Source organism: Zonotrichia albicollis, chromosome 5 (genome assembly GCF_047830755.1).
Source record: "Zonotrichia albicollis isolate bZonAlb1 chromosome 5, bZonAlb1.hap1, whole genome shotgun sequence".
Classification (NCBI taxonomy): Eukaryota; Metazoa; Chordata; class Aves; order Passeriformes; family Passerellidae; genus Zonotrichia; species Zonotrichia albicollis.
Window position 1 is genome coordinate 18,750,048 of NC_133823.1, and position 16,004 is coordinate 18,766,051.

Here is a 16,004-nt window from a genome sequence, read left to right on the forward strand (position 1 = left end):
CATGGGAATTTTTTTCTTTTAAAGACTCCTTTAAAAATAAGACAGAATCGAATGCTCGAAGGTTATAAATGGAAATTGTTTCAAGCAGGAGAGGCTGTGCTGTGATTACTGGGGACATTCACCTGTGGAGTTTACCTACTTGAAACCCATCCCTGGTGTCTGCAGGAGGGAGTTAAGAAAAAGAGTAAAAAGGTCTAGGAAAATGGTTTCCAGAGATTTTAGAAAACAGGAAAGTAATGGGAAAATATCCCTATGATGTTTTTGCCTGTTGCTGAGCATGGCAAAATTGAGGAGGCTATTATTATCCCTTTGTGGGAGCTGAAGGGAAGAAGCTGTCATTCTTTACTGCCAACCACCCTGTTTGAATTCCTTCAGAAAAAGATTGTGGAAATGCAACCGCTTGCATAAATTTTCAGCTCCAAATAAGGTCCCCACCCCTCTTTTAGCTGTGTAGGAGGGCACAGCCAAACAGATTTGAATTAGTTCGGACTGGACATGGGGAAAAGGCTCCTCGCTGTCAGGGTTGTCAGTCCCTGGCTGGACAGGGAGAATGCTGCGGCAGCTCCAGAGCTTCTGAAGAAGCCAGGGGAGCTTGCCCAGGGAGGTTTGCTTACTTGGGAAAGTTTTTGACGGTTCTGAACGTTGCTCTGTTAAATGTGTGCTGTTAAAATAATTTGGTGATGAAATACGGGTACACACTGGATTGAAAATAAATTGCTAAACCAAACCTTTTCTACCTGTAACTCTGTGTAAACACCAGACAAACCTCTAGGATGCATTAACATAATTTAACAGAGTATTTCAGAACAGATATGACCTTATGCGCACAAGTTAATGCATGTGAAAAAGCAGAATCCCTAATATCTATGCCTTTTTGAAAACACTCAGCAATGCAAAGGAAGCTTTCAAAATCTCTCCAGTGAATTTTACTGAATTTTAATATAGGTTGTATATTAGAAATGCATGTAAGTTTCCAAGATATCAAAGTTAGAGGTATTTCTGGGGTCACAGAGTCACCATTACCAGCTGATCTCTGTTAATTAGAAGCAAAAACAAATGATCACAACTACTTCAGTAGGATTTTTATACATGACTGCTCACTGAATAAAAAAAAAAAAAAAGGAGATTTTCTTTTATCCCAGAAAAAGGGAAATGGTAATGTATACTGTGAAATAATGATGTCATTATGAGCTAGTTGCATATTTAAAATATAACATCTGATTAGCGACTCTTAATTACCTGGCTATTTTCTTTAATAACAAACAACATTAATTTTTCCTTTCAAACATCAGGTTACTAAAACTGTAGGATGACAAACCTGCTGTAGGAACAAGGACAGCTACTTGAATTGGCCCATTATCAGCAAGTCAGTTGTATTTATGCCCTTGTAAAATTTCTAGGTGTTCTTGCACTGTGGAGGAAATGATAAGTATTTGGCCACTGTTTGGGAGAGGAATGAGCTTGAACCATTATCTAACTCTTGAAATTAGTGTTGATATATGCAAAACTACTTCAGATAAGATAAGCAGTGACATTTATGGTTGGACTCAATGATCTTAAAGGTCTTTTACTGACCTAAATGATTCTGTGATTGTAAATTTTTTGGGAAGCTGTCTAAATGAATAATTTCTGCTCCACATTCTAGTGTAATAATTGAGTAGTTAATTGAAGAGCAAATACAATGAGGCTCTGGTCCTCCTTTTCTCCTTCCCTCTCTACTCTTGTGCCTTTTGTTCAATATGTGAAATTTCTATTCCTTGCAACATAAACTTTAATATGCTTGTTCTCCAGCAGCTTTCATCATCATCCTTCTGCAGCTCTTCTATCATCTTCTTCTCTTGTGCTTCTAGGCTCTATGATTAATCTTCCAGCCTTGTCTTCAGTCCTCTGCAGCTGACTGAAGCTGCACTTGCTGAGGACTTCATTAAGGCTTTTATGGTTATACTGCAAAATAAATGAATCTCAGTTTCTCTACTGCTTATGAGACTCTTGCTCTTACCCTAAGACTTCTAGCTTCAGTTGCCATAAAAATCCCATCCTACTTCCATGGAAGGGCTTGAGTTTGTGCATTTGTTACAACAAGGAAGAGTGCTGATCCTTATTTTAGAAAATATGTAAATTATTAGGGGATCCAGAATTATTTTTAGTCATGTGTATCATGTAATCTCATTCTTCTGGGTCCTCTGTTAAGTGAAAAAGAAAACTGCAGTTGAAGATTGCGTAGTGGATTGAAATATTGCCATTTTATTTTGGAAGTGGACCTAATATATAAAAGTGTAATTTTCCTTGTCAACCAGTATTGCTGAATATTTTGCCATCAGTGGGCTGCAGTTCATAAGAGCATTTGCATGTTACTTCTTAAAATAAAGTAGTAAATGCATAACTGCTTATGTTCCATCAGTGGGTGTTTTTCCAGAAAGCATCATATTTTTGCCTGAGTATCACACAAGAATTGGAAGGTCTGTATTATTTTGTAATGATTTAAACCTTTTTACAGAATATCACTAATCAGTAAAAAAAAAATTTTTTGCCTGCAGGGTGGAGTTCATTTCTTTTGTTCCTGAGAGCTGAATAGGAGAAAGGGACATTTCAGCTTTTCTTGATAAAGGTAAGACAGCATCTGCTGATAAGGATAAGACACTGTTCATTATTATGAGCTCATAGAGAGTTTGTCGATGGAGGGTTTGTTTATTTTGGGCTATTTTTCTCAACTTTTGTGCTTTGTAGTAAGTGCAATGTGTGATAATGTAACTGGTATTGGGAATGGAATGTGGAACTCTACCAAAGGTATCAGCAAAGGCTCTGAAGATAAACAGGTACCTGTAGATCAGCATGACAAAGTGGAGAGCAATTTGTTCTGCTGCTGGTACTTGTGATATTTTCCATGTGCCACTGAACTGGCCTGCCTAATTTCACTCCATCTTGCTTTCACAAACTCAGCAAGGGGTCTTAAAACCAGTAGAGTTTTCTCCATGCCACCTGTCAAAGGAATGTATAGGCTTGCCTGCTGCTACCTTCACTGCTCTGTACTGTTGTGAGAGAGTGCAGAGGTTGATGTGAGGAGAGAAGGACCTTGAGGTCTATTTTAATTGAGATAACACCTTCAAAATTAAGCAGCAAATAATTATTGTGCCTGTCAGAAATACAAGACAGAGAAGGGGATAAAACTCTGGAAGTCTTCTTAGGGACATGCCTAAGGGACAATCAAATCCTCAATGATTCATTCTTCATGTTGTGCTAAAAGGTCTGACTTTTTAGAGATTTGTGTGTTGAATTAAAGCCTGCAATAAACATTTAGAAGTAGAGCATACAGCTTAGTGTTGAACTCTTAATTACAGTTTTTGATGCAGAAATCTACTTAGGACTCTCTTTCCTTATTTCCATTTGGCAAATTTTGGAAAGTGGGGGTGGGTTTGATGTGACAACTGCTAGTTGTGATGTTGGTCTGGTTTAGCAGTGGCCATCTGTGTGACCTTCATGCAATGCAGGTAGAGAGCAGAGGTGTGGCTCAATTTCTGTTGCCTTCTGATACAAGGCAGGCGACCTGGTTTCAAGAGACAGCACGGCGACCCATTCTCCAGGGCCACTCAGGCCTAAGAAACACGCAGACACCAAAGTGGTGGACAGTCAAAGACCTTTATTATCTCTTCTCGTGGGGTTTTATTGTCTAAGGGGCTTCTCTACATCAAAGGAGTCTGTCTTTACCATCTATGGTTAGTAAGGGATGGAAACTTACTGGGTAAATGGAAAATTACTGGCATCTGGTTTAGGGGGCTGCATTCCTATGTTAATTTTCTTATCCAAGGGAACAGGGGCCCTGTCTTCCCGTAACATCGCGAGATCTTCCGAATGCCTGACCTATCTACCACAATTTCTGTTCCAAGGGGCTGGAATTCATACATGGTCATTTCTAATTTATGCTGTGACAGAGGCTGCAGGCTCTCATTGAAGGTGGTAATGTCCTTTAACCAAGCCAATTACTGCCTAATCAGTAATTGCATCTGCAGATCCACTTTTGACTTGTTCAGCAATGAATTTACCAGGATGGTAGAGTGAAGACTTGAAGACTCCAGTTGTATGTTGATATTTAGGCTATCAGGAACAGCACAGCATAAGTCTACTTCTTGAAAGTTGAATAGTTTGGAAAAAAGACAACTTGTGTTCTGTGATTTTCAAATTTACTCAGCATGTATAATTTCACAGGTTAAACTGTTGTTGGAAGAATTCTCAATCAATCATAAAGGGAGAAAAAAATTTCCTGCTGAAGTGATATTTTATTGAAGGACTTGTAGACTCCCAGTGAAGGAATATGTTAAACAGCTAAAGATGCAGGGTGAAAAATTGCTATGTTAACATACATGAAAATATATTAATAATAATTTACTGATAAATTAATGTGGCCTGAGTTTAATCTCATTCTGGGAAAACCCATGTTCAAGGAAATGAAAATTTAGTGTGTTAGGGTCTAATTGAATATGATTTCTTTTTTCTTTCTTTTTTTCCCCCTTCTTTCCTACACTGGGGAACTCCTGTAAAGTAATAAATAAATGCAAAAAAGAACATGAGCTTAAATATTTATTAGCACCTACAGTGATAACTTGCTGGTTACAGTCATATACTTTTCTTCCCATCCTGATGATAATCAGTTGCCTGGGTAAAGCACAGTTCTCTGGTGAACAGGGTACTCTTGTATTTTCTGAACCTTGAGCAGAAGTTACGGCTTCTTAGAGGTTGCTCCATGTTTCTTGTACATCCATTAAAAGTGCTCAGATACACAGATATATATATATGTGTATATTTATTTATATAGACATATCTTTATATATAGATATACATAGGCTGGATTGAACTTGCTGCTTTCTTTCTCTATTTAGAAAGAAAATCAGTATATCTGGAGTCTCTGTGGTGTGTTCTCCCCGTGGCTGCACAAACAGAGCAGCAGCACTTTGCTTGCTTTTTGTTTCTTTGTGGGAGTGGAAGCGCTTGGAGTTCGCACTTAAATTTACCAGTGTCCAGCAGGATTTAAGGATTGCATTTAATGACAGAAATTCCCAAACATAATCAGTGGCAGATTCAGTTTCTGGCTGTGTGAAGTGCTGATTGTGTGTAGCTATGGGAGGAATCTGAGCTGTACGGGCAGGATCAGCTAACAGTGCCATGGAAAGTTAGTTGTAGTTGTTAAGTTGTGATGCTTCCCCATATCATAATTACTACTTCAGCTTAAATACTTCTGCAATGGCTGCAGGCTTCATGAAGGGAAAACATGTTAGCTGTTCCCTGCTCCCACCTGAAGTCTGGTCCAGAATGCCCTTGAGTATTAATTTAGCTTTATTTTCAGCATGATACACTTCTGTATTATACACAGATAGTCATGTCTGTAAATTGGCTGTGAGAGTAGGAGAAATGCTTTAAAAGTTTGCTTAAATATGTGCCAGCAGGCTGCCCGCTCAGACTGGGAACACTCAGATGCTTGGGAGTGGAAGGCCAGAAGCTGCCCTTCAGCTTTTCCTGTGTCTTCCCTCCCAGTTATGATGAGCTGTGTAATTTTTTTCACCAGAACATAGTTCAAGTTCAGGCCAACAATCCTCCCCACTTCTTCCTAATTCTTTTCTCCCTGAGCCTTAAATCAAAAACCCCTTGGGAGAGTGGCACTCTCCATACTTGTCTGGTTTATAATTGAACACATGCATGTTCCGGTCAGTCTTCTCCCTGAAGAGAGAGCTGTGTCAGAAAGCAAATGCTGTCCTCAGAAATAATATTTGCCTCAAAGGAGCTTGACCTGCTTTGTGATGTCTTTGGAAACAAAGTGCAGGAATAAGCATAATATTGTAAATGAAGCAGGGAAAATAGCATTGCTGTTTTCCTAAAATAAGAACTGAGCTTTAATACTCCTGAAATGTTTGGTTTGCTGGGGGAGCTTAACTTTCCAGGAAGTTGGATGTTGTCTTGACTTGTTTATTTTGGATATTTCCACTAATTGATTGTAACCTAATTATCCACATCCTAAGGCAGGCCTCTGAAACAGCCAGTAACTACAGTTGCAAAGATTTATTGTTATTCTTCCACTGAAGGAGGAGAATTGAGAGGTATTTATGTTTTCAGTGGTGTATAAAGCTGCAAGTGGAGTCACAGAGACTATGAAGTGTGTGATGTTTTGTGTCTGGGAACTATCTTTCAGGAACTGTTCTCATGATTCAGTTTATAGGTTCATGTTATAATTTTGAACAAATATCAACAGGGCAAGGCTGATTTGTGTAGAAATTTATGCAAGGGGACATTTTGTTATCTTTCCTGTTCAATATTCTAAGAAAACAGTCTATTCTAGATTACTGGTAGGCCATTTTCAGCTCAGGAAGGTGACTAAAACCTTAATGCTGGGGAATGCATCTCTTTCTCACATAGTGGCTCATTTTCTTTTGTTTCTAAAAGGTGATCAGTCTAAAAGAGGGAGTTTGGGGGTGGAGTGCATGTTGCTGAACAGAGTGGAGCAAGTTACTCATTCTTCAGAATAGCCAGAAGGTAAACTCAAGTGCACTTGAAAACCATGCTGGTAAAATACCCCATGTGCAGTTCAGGCTGTTAAATACAATGTTTACTATTGACTTTTTTATTGGGTTAGAGAAAGAATCGCCCCCTGAGAACGCACTGGGAAAAATGTGCCGTGCAGGATGTTAAAAAGTGGCAGTGTAGAGTGTAGTGCTTTGCACCCTGCCACAGCCACCTAAATGTGTGTGGGAATATGCACATATATGGATTTATTCAATAGACACATATATAAATATTCTGTAAATAAATATACACGTATTCATATATAGGCATATATTGTGGAAGGCAGGAAGATGTGCAGGAAGCTTTTTTTTTCAATAGAAGAGGAAAAGGGAGTGAAGGGGTTGATGGTATGATTTACCAGCTAGACTGAAGTTTGGATCAGACTGGGAGTCAGATTCTATTGAGATATATATTTATAATGCAGAGGGAGAAGAGGTAGAAAAAAAACTACTCAAAAGTCTCCAACTTACAGTGCTTGAGAAATGGGAAAGAAGTCTGACACCACAGACTCTTCATGGATAACCTGCTGGTTAAAGTATTAGTTATGATGTGATTAAAAAAAGACTTATTCAGGTATTTATGAAAAGATGAAAATAAGGTTAAACAGTGGTGGCAAGGCCAGAGTAACATAAACTTTGCAGCCTCAAGGGATAAAAAGCAGGATGTAAACACAGAAACTAAACCCACCTTATCTTGGTACAGAAAGTACAATTTGCGTCTCCCTTGGCCTTGGATAAAAAGGCAAACTGTGAGATGCCAAACAAGTTCTATCCACTGATAGTGAAAACAAACTTGTGGTATGAAATGAGATGAAAAATTTTCGTCACAAATGTACATCTTGTGGATTCATGGAGCTGTAAATCCACTGTTGAAAATGTGTTGTGTGGCGAGTCCAGAGTAAAAGAGGAGGAAGCTGAATAAGATTTTAATTTTTCCAGAGTTGCCAGTAGCTGACTGAGACTATTTTAACTGAATCCTGGCATATTAGTATGAAAATACTGACTACATCAACCAGTGTTGTCTAGTAGAATAGCAGAAAGCACTTTGGAAATAAGTTGGTCATTGCAGTTCCCTGGAAGCTATTAGCTGCTGCTGTGACTGCCTAATGTACAAAAGTGTAATGTGTTGTCCCAGGACAGTACAACAGAGGCATTGTGATAATGTGATAATTTCTCTTCCTGGGAAAAACATAATTTAGATCACTGAAATCAGTGGGACCGAGGGAAACAGCAAAAATAGATCAGGTGTTGCTCCCCTGAATAGTTTTAAATGGACCTTAAATATGTTCCTAGGTAATGTGGTTGGAGCTGTAGCACATCTGTCCATTGTGTTTGAGACACTGAGATACTGAGCAACCAAAGCTCTTCTATGTGTCATGGATGAACAACATATTGCGAACTACTGAAACCACACATGGAGATAGTACATTTTGAAAATCACAGCTCTGTGCCTGGAGTTGAATTACTTGTGTTATGTACTGCACAACCTGTTGGCATGCTGAATTAATGTCTCTGGAGACCTACAAAAGGAATACTTACTTGGAGAATTAGAAGTCAAAACTAAAGGACTAAGCCTGCTGTAGAGATCAGACTGCTGCACTGAGAAAATCAAAGTCCATGTGTGTGATTTAAACCATGTTTGACATGCCAGGCTTTGGTTTCACCAGGAGACTCACTATGCTATTTGGCTATGTTTTTAAAACCCACAAGTGTAAATTAGAACGAGCTAATTTTATAATTATTCCCAAGAGACACACAAGTAATTTAGTCTCAAACATGTTTATTTTATAAAGACACAATCATTCAAAAAAGAAGTGCTGAGAAACCACAAGTGGTTTGAGCAATAGAGGCTTAGAGCTTTGGCAAACATGCACATGTTTAAAATGTGGTAGCATTTGTTTAAAAGCCATCGAGTGTTCTGTCTCTTTCTTTGCAGCTTTATGACTGTCCTTAAAGAGTAATACCAAAGAACTGGGGGGTGGAAGAGTTGTTTTGTTTATGGTGGTATTAGTCATTAATTTAGTTTAAATTCCAGGAAAAACCTCAGTTGTTCAGCCTTGAGAAATGAAGAACACAATCATGCTTGTTTCATATGCTGCTAGAGGAAGAACTGATCCTGACACTGAATTGAGAACGGGATTTAAAAGAATTTTTTTTAATCCTAAAACTCAATGGATTGTTCATTCTGAAGAGACAGGGATACCCCTTCAGTAGCTTGAAGAAGGAACTGCTCACAGGGTACAAATATGCCATGGAGAAGGGACACGCTATACAAATATGTTAAAATCCAGATTGTAACATGAGCTTGTATACAAGTCCTTAAAAAGGAGGCTAAAAATGGTGACGTTCTGAGCAGTTAATGAGCAAGTTCACAAATGTCATGACTCTCACCAGGTGTCTGGAATTTATTTTTGGTACAACCCAGAAGGAAAAAGATATTTGACAATGAAAGAAGTGCCCCACAGTCTTTGGGCCTTACAAAATACATGATATGATGTTATAATTTCTGTAAAATAGTGTGAATAATAACAATGCAATTTAGGGCTGGAAAACTGCTCTCAGGAACCCTGGACTTCCTGAGAGCAGAAAGCTTTATTGCACTAAACTCACAAAGACTACTTAGTCTTTTTGCTTCTGTGACTAGAAAGATGAAACAAACCCCTTTAGAATGCTGTAATGTGCTATCAAAGGTGAGCTGTAGCCTGCTTTGCTTCTTTAAGGTGTTGTTTAAATAAATCTGTATTTGCTTCTTTCTAAGCAGTACTTTGTACTCTTTTTTTGACACAAGAATCAACCTGGGGGTGGTGGGGAGATATTTATTTTATATAGAGCAGATTTAAAGCTTTTTCTGAACTTTTCTGTAAAATTCTCATATACAGCAGGGTAGCAGCTGGACTTTTTACATGTCCCATCCTAAATTGTTAGGACCACAAAACTAATCCTTCATCAGGCAATGTATCATGCTTTAGGTTCAGATTGTCCTGCTTCTGCAAGAAGTTGTTCAGCATCTGAAGCGTAATGCTGCTGGAGTTAATACATAAGTCTCTATTTCTGGATTTTCAAAAAGTCTTCAAAATTCAAGCACCAATTTTTCAATAGAGGCAGTAGGATTTAGGACTATAACTTCTCATTAGCTTTTAAAATTTCAAGCCCTGTGCAAATTAGGATGGTATGGTTGGGAAGTCAAAGGAATCTGAATTATAAAAAGATTGTAGTAAATGGTTCTTTTAGATCTTTTTGGCAATTTCCATAAAATTTCTAATATAAATGAGATGTGAGTATTTTGTTAAGGAATAAGTACCTAGAATATTTATTTTAGTTTTTCAGTCTAGAGAAGTCACAGAGATATAAGGAGTTTTTAGGCTTTATGGAATATCTTAAAATGCAGTTGGAGCTTTTCATTGAATTCTAGTTAACTTTTTAACACCATGTGGTTATTGATTTTGTTAAATATACCAGACTCATAACTTCAGTGAAAAATCAGATTTTTAAGTTGAGCGAAGAAATATTACCCTGAGATGTTAGTGGCTTGAGGAAAGGAATTATGTGTAGTTTTGTCAGATTTCTGCATGAAATCACTTTGTGCATGCCTTCTGCAGTGTTTTAGTACTGGTAATCAGCTTTCCAGCACAGTCTAAAACTGTAATTCCAAGCCCTTCTCTGCGGTCAGTGTACAAGGCATTGCTCTCACTGCTTTCTGCTCTAATAGGTATGCTTTCATATTGGCATTTTCCATCAGAAAATGTGTTTTTTCAATTACTAAGTGCAGGTTTCAGGATTTGCCTCCAAAGCTGGAAACCTTTGTGCAGCAAGGGGTTACCTGTGGTCTGTCCCCATTTATGTCCCGCCAGGGCCAGCAGAAAAGGCACCAGCTGATGGCAGTGGGTGGTTGAGCACCTCTGGTTGCGTTCTCCCCTAATGTTACTGGGCAGTTTTTCTTTCTGTTTTCATAGCTGTATGCTAGAAATGTGTTTTTGGAGTTTTCATCATTAAAAAGTTTTGCCTTTCAGTTTTTACAGCAATACGTAGGACACGCTGCTCTTCTGTGAAGTTTTTAGTGTACTGTTTTGTAATTAACGTAATGTGTTAATGCACTGTTTTGACACTTCCATCTGACAAAGATATTTCTTGATACTCAAACATCAAAATCCTCAAATGGCTTTGATTGACCAATCTTCAAATTGGTATTTGATTTCAAGTAGTTATGAAAGTTGAGTAAATGTTTGCTTCCTGTAATTTTTAATTACAGGAATTTTCAATAATCTAATATTTTATTTACATATTTAATTGTCTGTACGTTATTTGCAGTGTGTGTTTTCCTACTTAATTTCAATTTCCTTTTTTTATGCCTCTAAGACATGTTGCACATTTTGAGGTTGTATGTTGGGCTTTTCTTTTGGGAATATCGAGAAACAGGAATGAATGTTCAATATGGTTCTTTGTATCCCTTTGTTATGAAAAGCAGATGGAATGGGTGATTCCTACTTTTTTTAAACTTTAATGGCTTTCAGCTGCATTGAGCTAGTTATGTTTGTTATAAATATCATTCACCAGAAGAAAGAAGCTAAGCAATTAATATTGCAAAGCTGCAACAACAGAAAGTGTCACTTTGAGAAAGTAAGTTGAAAGAAGCCGATTTCACTCTCAAGGTTTCCACAGCAATGTTATTTTTGATTTTAAAGTATACATATCTAAAACACCAACAAACACATGAAACCTTTGAGTACTGTTATTCCACATACATCTCTGGCATTTATACCCATGTGAAGAATTGATCTGAACCCTAGTGCTACACAAGAAAAGAAAGGACCTTACCAAATGTGGTACTGTGTGGAAAGAGCCTCAGGGCAGCAAGTAGACATTCCTTTTTTTTGTTTCATATAGATGTGAATTGTGAGACTTCTACTTTCCTTTTTTGCACCGTTCTATGCCTTTAAAACGTTTTCACATATGTAAATGTTGTAATTGACACTTTGCATATGAAGACCACCTAGAGAACTCCTTTTATGAGGATCGCAGTATTGACTTGAAAAAAAGAAATTTTTTGATACCTGAAAGTAAAATAAGTAAATAAAAACATCCAGGTAGACCTTTGACATTTTCTAGCTCTGGGCATATAAATATATATATATATATATATATATATATATATATATATGCGCACTCACACTCATTTGAAAGAATGCAAAAAAAACCTAAACAAAAAGCAGTGGGAGATATGAAGATTTAGGAAATTTTTTGCATAACTCCACAAATTATGAAATTACATTTTGGTTTTAAATGAAGTTTAAAAAATCCTCTGACATCCAGAAAGTTTAATTTAAAGGCAGTTTTTTTTCCTAGTTGCATTGAAATATATTTATATATTCCAAAGTTCAGCAGTGCATACCAAATTCACAGTAAAGGTCCTCAATCTGAATGTACACTCTAAGAACTTTATACCCAGTTTTCCTCCATTATTGTACGTGTAGTTAAAAGCTGCAATTAAAATGTCATCTGAGATAGGTGAGCAGTGAATTTGTTTGAGACTGATCTGAGTCCAAAAGATTAAAAAAAAGGATCCTTCAATACTTCAAACATGATGCCTACTTCTCTTTGGCTGCCAAAATTACCCTTGAAGACCTCATTTAAAATACAGAGATTTACAGCACTTATGTGCATAGTCAACGAAGGGAAATGAAAATGTAATTGCAAGCAGTCATCACAAGCTCAGTCTTTCAGTTAGGTTCAGTTAAAAAAACCAGTTTATTATGAAGTGACATGGTAAAGTTGGCAGGATTTTGTCAGTCTAAGCTAGTTGAATCAGCTGCAGGTAAGAGATAAAAGGTCCAATCCATACCCCAGTGAAGCGAATTGAGAGCTTCCCAACAGATCTAAGACTTTAAAATTTGCCAAAATATTTTCATTGTGTGTGGTAAAGTTTTATTTTTTTTTAATTTCAGTAGTGATTAGAAACATTGTTCATTTACATATATTTAAATAAGAAACAATATGCTGTGGAGGTCACCGTGTTGATCTCAAATATTGGTGCCTGAGCCCTGGGTGTTCTGGAGAGTCCAAAGTGCCTGTTACCTTGTGAGGCTGTGCTCATCAATACTTGTTACTGCATCTGTGCCCTGCAGCCCTGTGCATTTGAACCAGGTCAGATGTGAGAACTTGCTCAGTATTTGTCAGCCTGGCAGAGCACACAATGATGTATTTATAGCTGCCTTCTACCAGCTGCAGGAAGAAGGATGATACCTGATCTGGCATAAAATCTACTGAGATAAAATTACTTTTAAAAAAAGAAAAGGAATTAAAAGTTATTTACATCAGCAGAATGGTTTGATACCTGTTAATGGTAACCTTTTTTTTTTTTTTTGCCATGAGCTTTCACTGCTTTCTGAGCTACTGAGTATCCACAATCTGCACTTACCATCCCATTGAACCACATATTGCAATTATTAATACTGCATATTAATAATTAATTGTTATTAAATATTTGAACTATACTGGAGTAAACTGGGCTATTTTATGGAAGCTAGTATTTGCCAGGGTATAATTTGTGGAGATTTTTTTTGCCCCTTCTGCTGAGGGAGAATTTTCCATGACAGGATGTTTTCTCCTCTCCCTTCCCCCAGTCTGCCCTCCTACACAAAATTGTGGTTTTCCATGCCATGACGTAAACATTTTTCATAAACAGGATTCACACTATTAAGATAAAATTATGCAAGAGGAACTTATTCAAGCATGATACTTCTCCTCTTTATCAGCACAACTGGTGCTATGGTGAACCTGGCTCAGGAATATGAGCAAGGGAAATGGCAGAAATGCCATAAAACTTGCTGTGGGACAGGGAGTCATGGCCTTGTTGGAGTAAATGCTTGTGGAACTGCACCATCAGAGCAGATGATAGTGTTTCACATGGGGAAATCTTATCAATAAAGGGTCAAGACATGTGCCCTTTGAGATATTTGTTAATATTTCCAAAGTCTGGTCAACATCTGGGCTTTTGGTAGACACAGAATTGTTGAAAGTTGGTTAAAGAGGAATGCAGGGTAATAAAAATGCACAGTTCAGTCCTAAGAAATGGGACGATCACCTGGGAAAGGTGTTGGAAAAGGTAATTTAGGGGAGGAAAAAAAAATGTGAGAGGAGGTTGTTTCAGTTGCAAGTGCATGTGCACACATGCTGCTCTTCCATGTATAATCACATTACAGTCCAGGATAAAGGGAATAGAAAAGCCTATGCAGATTTCTGTAAGTGATCCCTGCAACACGAGATGTGGGATGTGAAGAGCTCTGGTGAATGCCAGTCGGGTTTTCCTAGGTTAAAGAAGAAACGACATTTTCACTTCTTGATTTTATAACACGCTATCTGTACTGTTTATGTCAATAACTACACTGAAAATAATCTGTCAGGAGCTGACATTTGCATGCAGCTGCAGACGTGTCAGGAATTTCAGAGCACCATCTTGCTTTGCCTCTCAACTTTCAGCTCTGACTCAGGTAATGCATTGCTTACATGTAACAATTTGGCAGCACCCAACATCCACTGGTGACAATTTTCATCAAAGAAATGCAGGGCAAGTGTGCAGAATTAAAAGGATTTATAGAGCACATTTGCGTTGCTGGGACCTTTTCAATCACGTAGTAATTGCCCAAGAAGGGTTTGGCACAACTGCTTCCTTAGAGTTTTACTGACTGCTGACCATGGGCCGGAGTCAGATTACTGGAGAGGTTCTTGCAGAGACTGTATGGCCACAAGTAGGCAATATCAGTGCTCAGGCAGCAGAATTTGATGAATAAGATAAACCCCATATAAACTAACAAGCATATCCCCTGGCTGTATGAAAGAAGATGACGGTGTTAAGGTCACGTTAAAGCCCTGAATTGTTTAGGAAAGCTTATGTCTCCCAGCTGGGAAACATCACACAGACAGTTCAGAATACACCAAAGTTTTGCCTTAACAGAAACATAGAAAGTCAACTTAGGTAATTTTATCTGCTGTGTTCCCTTGGGCCAGGGCTTTGGAAAGGAGAGTAAGATCTCTCATTAGTCATCATTGCCTCTCGTGAGCTATTAATTTATTATGCTCTTTTATGTCTGCATGCATTTTTGTAAATAGTGCTTAGATTAAAGTTAAGTGTATGTATTTGTAAAAACATGGACTGGACTTTCTTTTGCCTCTGAGTAGAGCTGGTACCATTTGTACTCAGGTTAAACATCTATACTTCTCTGCTGTCTGTGAAAGGTTTGCTAAACTTAGAAGCAAGACTAATGGTTGGTGAGAAGAGCACATTGCAGAAACTCTAATTCCAGCTTTTCTCACTTTTATTAACAAAGGGACAGCCAATGTGTGCTGGATAACTTTAGTGACTTGGTAAAACTTCATATACACACTTCTGTACTTGCAAAGGGCTTTTGGGGATGCCTAAGTGCTCCTCTGTCCCAGGGCTCTGTGTACACAGTCGTGAAATGATCGTGAGAGAGCTTTGTAAAAACTCCTGAAGGATCTTTCAAGGTAAAGTGTAAATTTAGCATAGTTTTTTATTAAATAATGTTTCAGCTATTCCAGCTTTTGATCCTGTTACAGCAGTGCCATGTGTTGAGGTAAACAGGAACCTTGGAAACACGGTGTGATACTGCATGATCAGCTGCTCCAAAACCTGTGAATGAAACTGTGCCCTTGTTGGAGGGAGTGCAGCTGGGATGCACACACAAGCACTGCTTGAGCAGGAGGTGGGCTCAGCCCTTATAAATGACATTAAGCACAAGCTACATAACTATAAAAATCTCAGGGAAGCTTGACTTGTCTTTGGATGAGTCAGACACATTCTGAGGCTGATGCAGTTTGATGATGAGTATTTTCTGACTTCATTATGCCATAGGCAGTTACTGTACGGGCTTTAGAGTACTGGATTCAGTAAAAGATGAATTAAGAAGAAAAAGAATTGTGAGGATATCTCACTATGGATTCTGGTATTCAGCAGCTCCAGGCAACCCAGGGAATGACATAAAATTAGGATGCACGTTTAGTTTAGTGTTTTGGCAAGGTAAAGGGTAGGTTAACAAGGAAAAGATAGGATTAGATAAACTCCTGGTATAATTTCTCTTTTAATTTCTTATTAGTTTTTGCCATTGGGTGTAGTTAGCTGTGGCATGCCTTTATGCTTTGTGTTAAAAGGGGGTGTTGTAATTTGTATTCAGGCTTTGGAGTGAACAGATTTCTGGCAGAGGGAGAGTTCTCTGGAGAGAATGGATCCTGAAAGGAGGGACCTCAGGAGAAATCAGACCTGCAGAAAACCTGGCCTGTTACTACAGCCTCACCTTTTCCATGCTGTATCTTGGTTCCTGGCTGTAACCCCTGAGATGCCGCTTTTTTTTGAACTTACTTTATACCCTTTTAATGTCATTTTGTCCATTTTTTGCCTGTCAGAAGTGTACAATAGAGGTTTTGCAGCTCAGCAGTGTCCCA

At 38.1% G+C, this 16,004-nt stretch overlaps 1 protein-coding gene across 4 annotated transcripts in view; it reads left to right on the forward strand.

The window, feature by feature from the left end:
* BMPR1B (bone morphogenetic protein receptor type 1B) overlaps positions 1 to 16,004 on the forward strand; it is a 231,235-nt gene that overhangs the window by 42,259 nt on the left and 172,972 nt on the right. For all 4 annotated transcript variants that reach the window (XM_014265404.3, XM_074540942.1, XM_026791992.2 and 1 more), the window contains exon 2: positions 2,538 to 2,608. The gene's annotated coding sequence lies outside the window, so the exon portion shown is untranslated. The remainder of the gene's footprint in view (positions 1 to 2,537; positions 2,609 to 16,004) is intronic.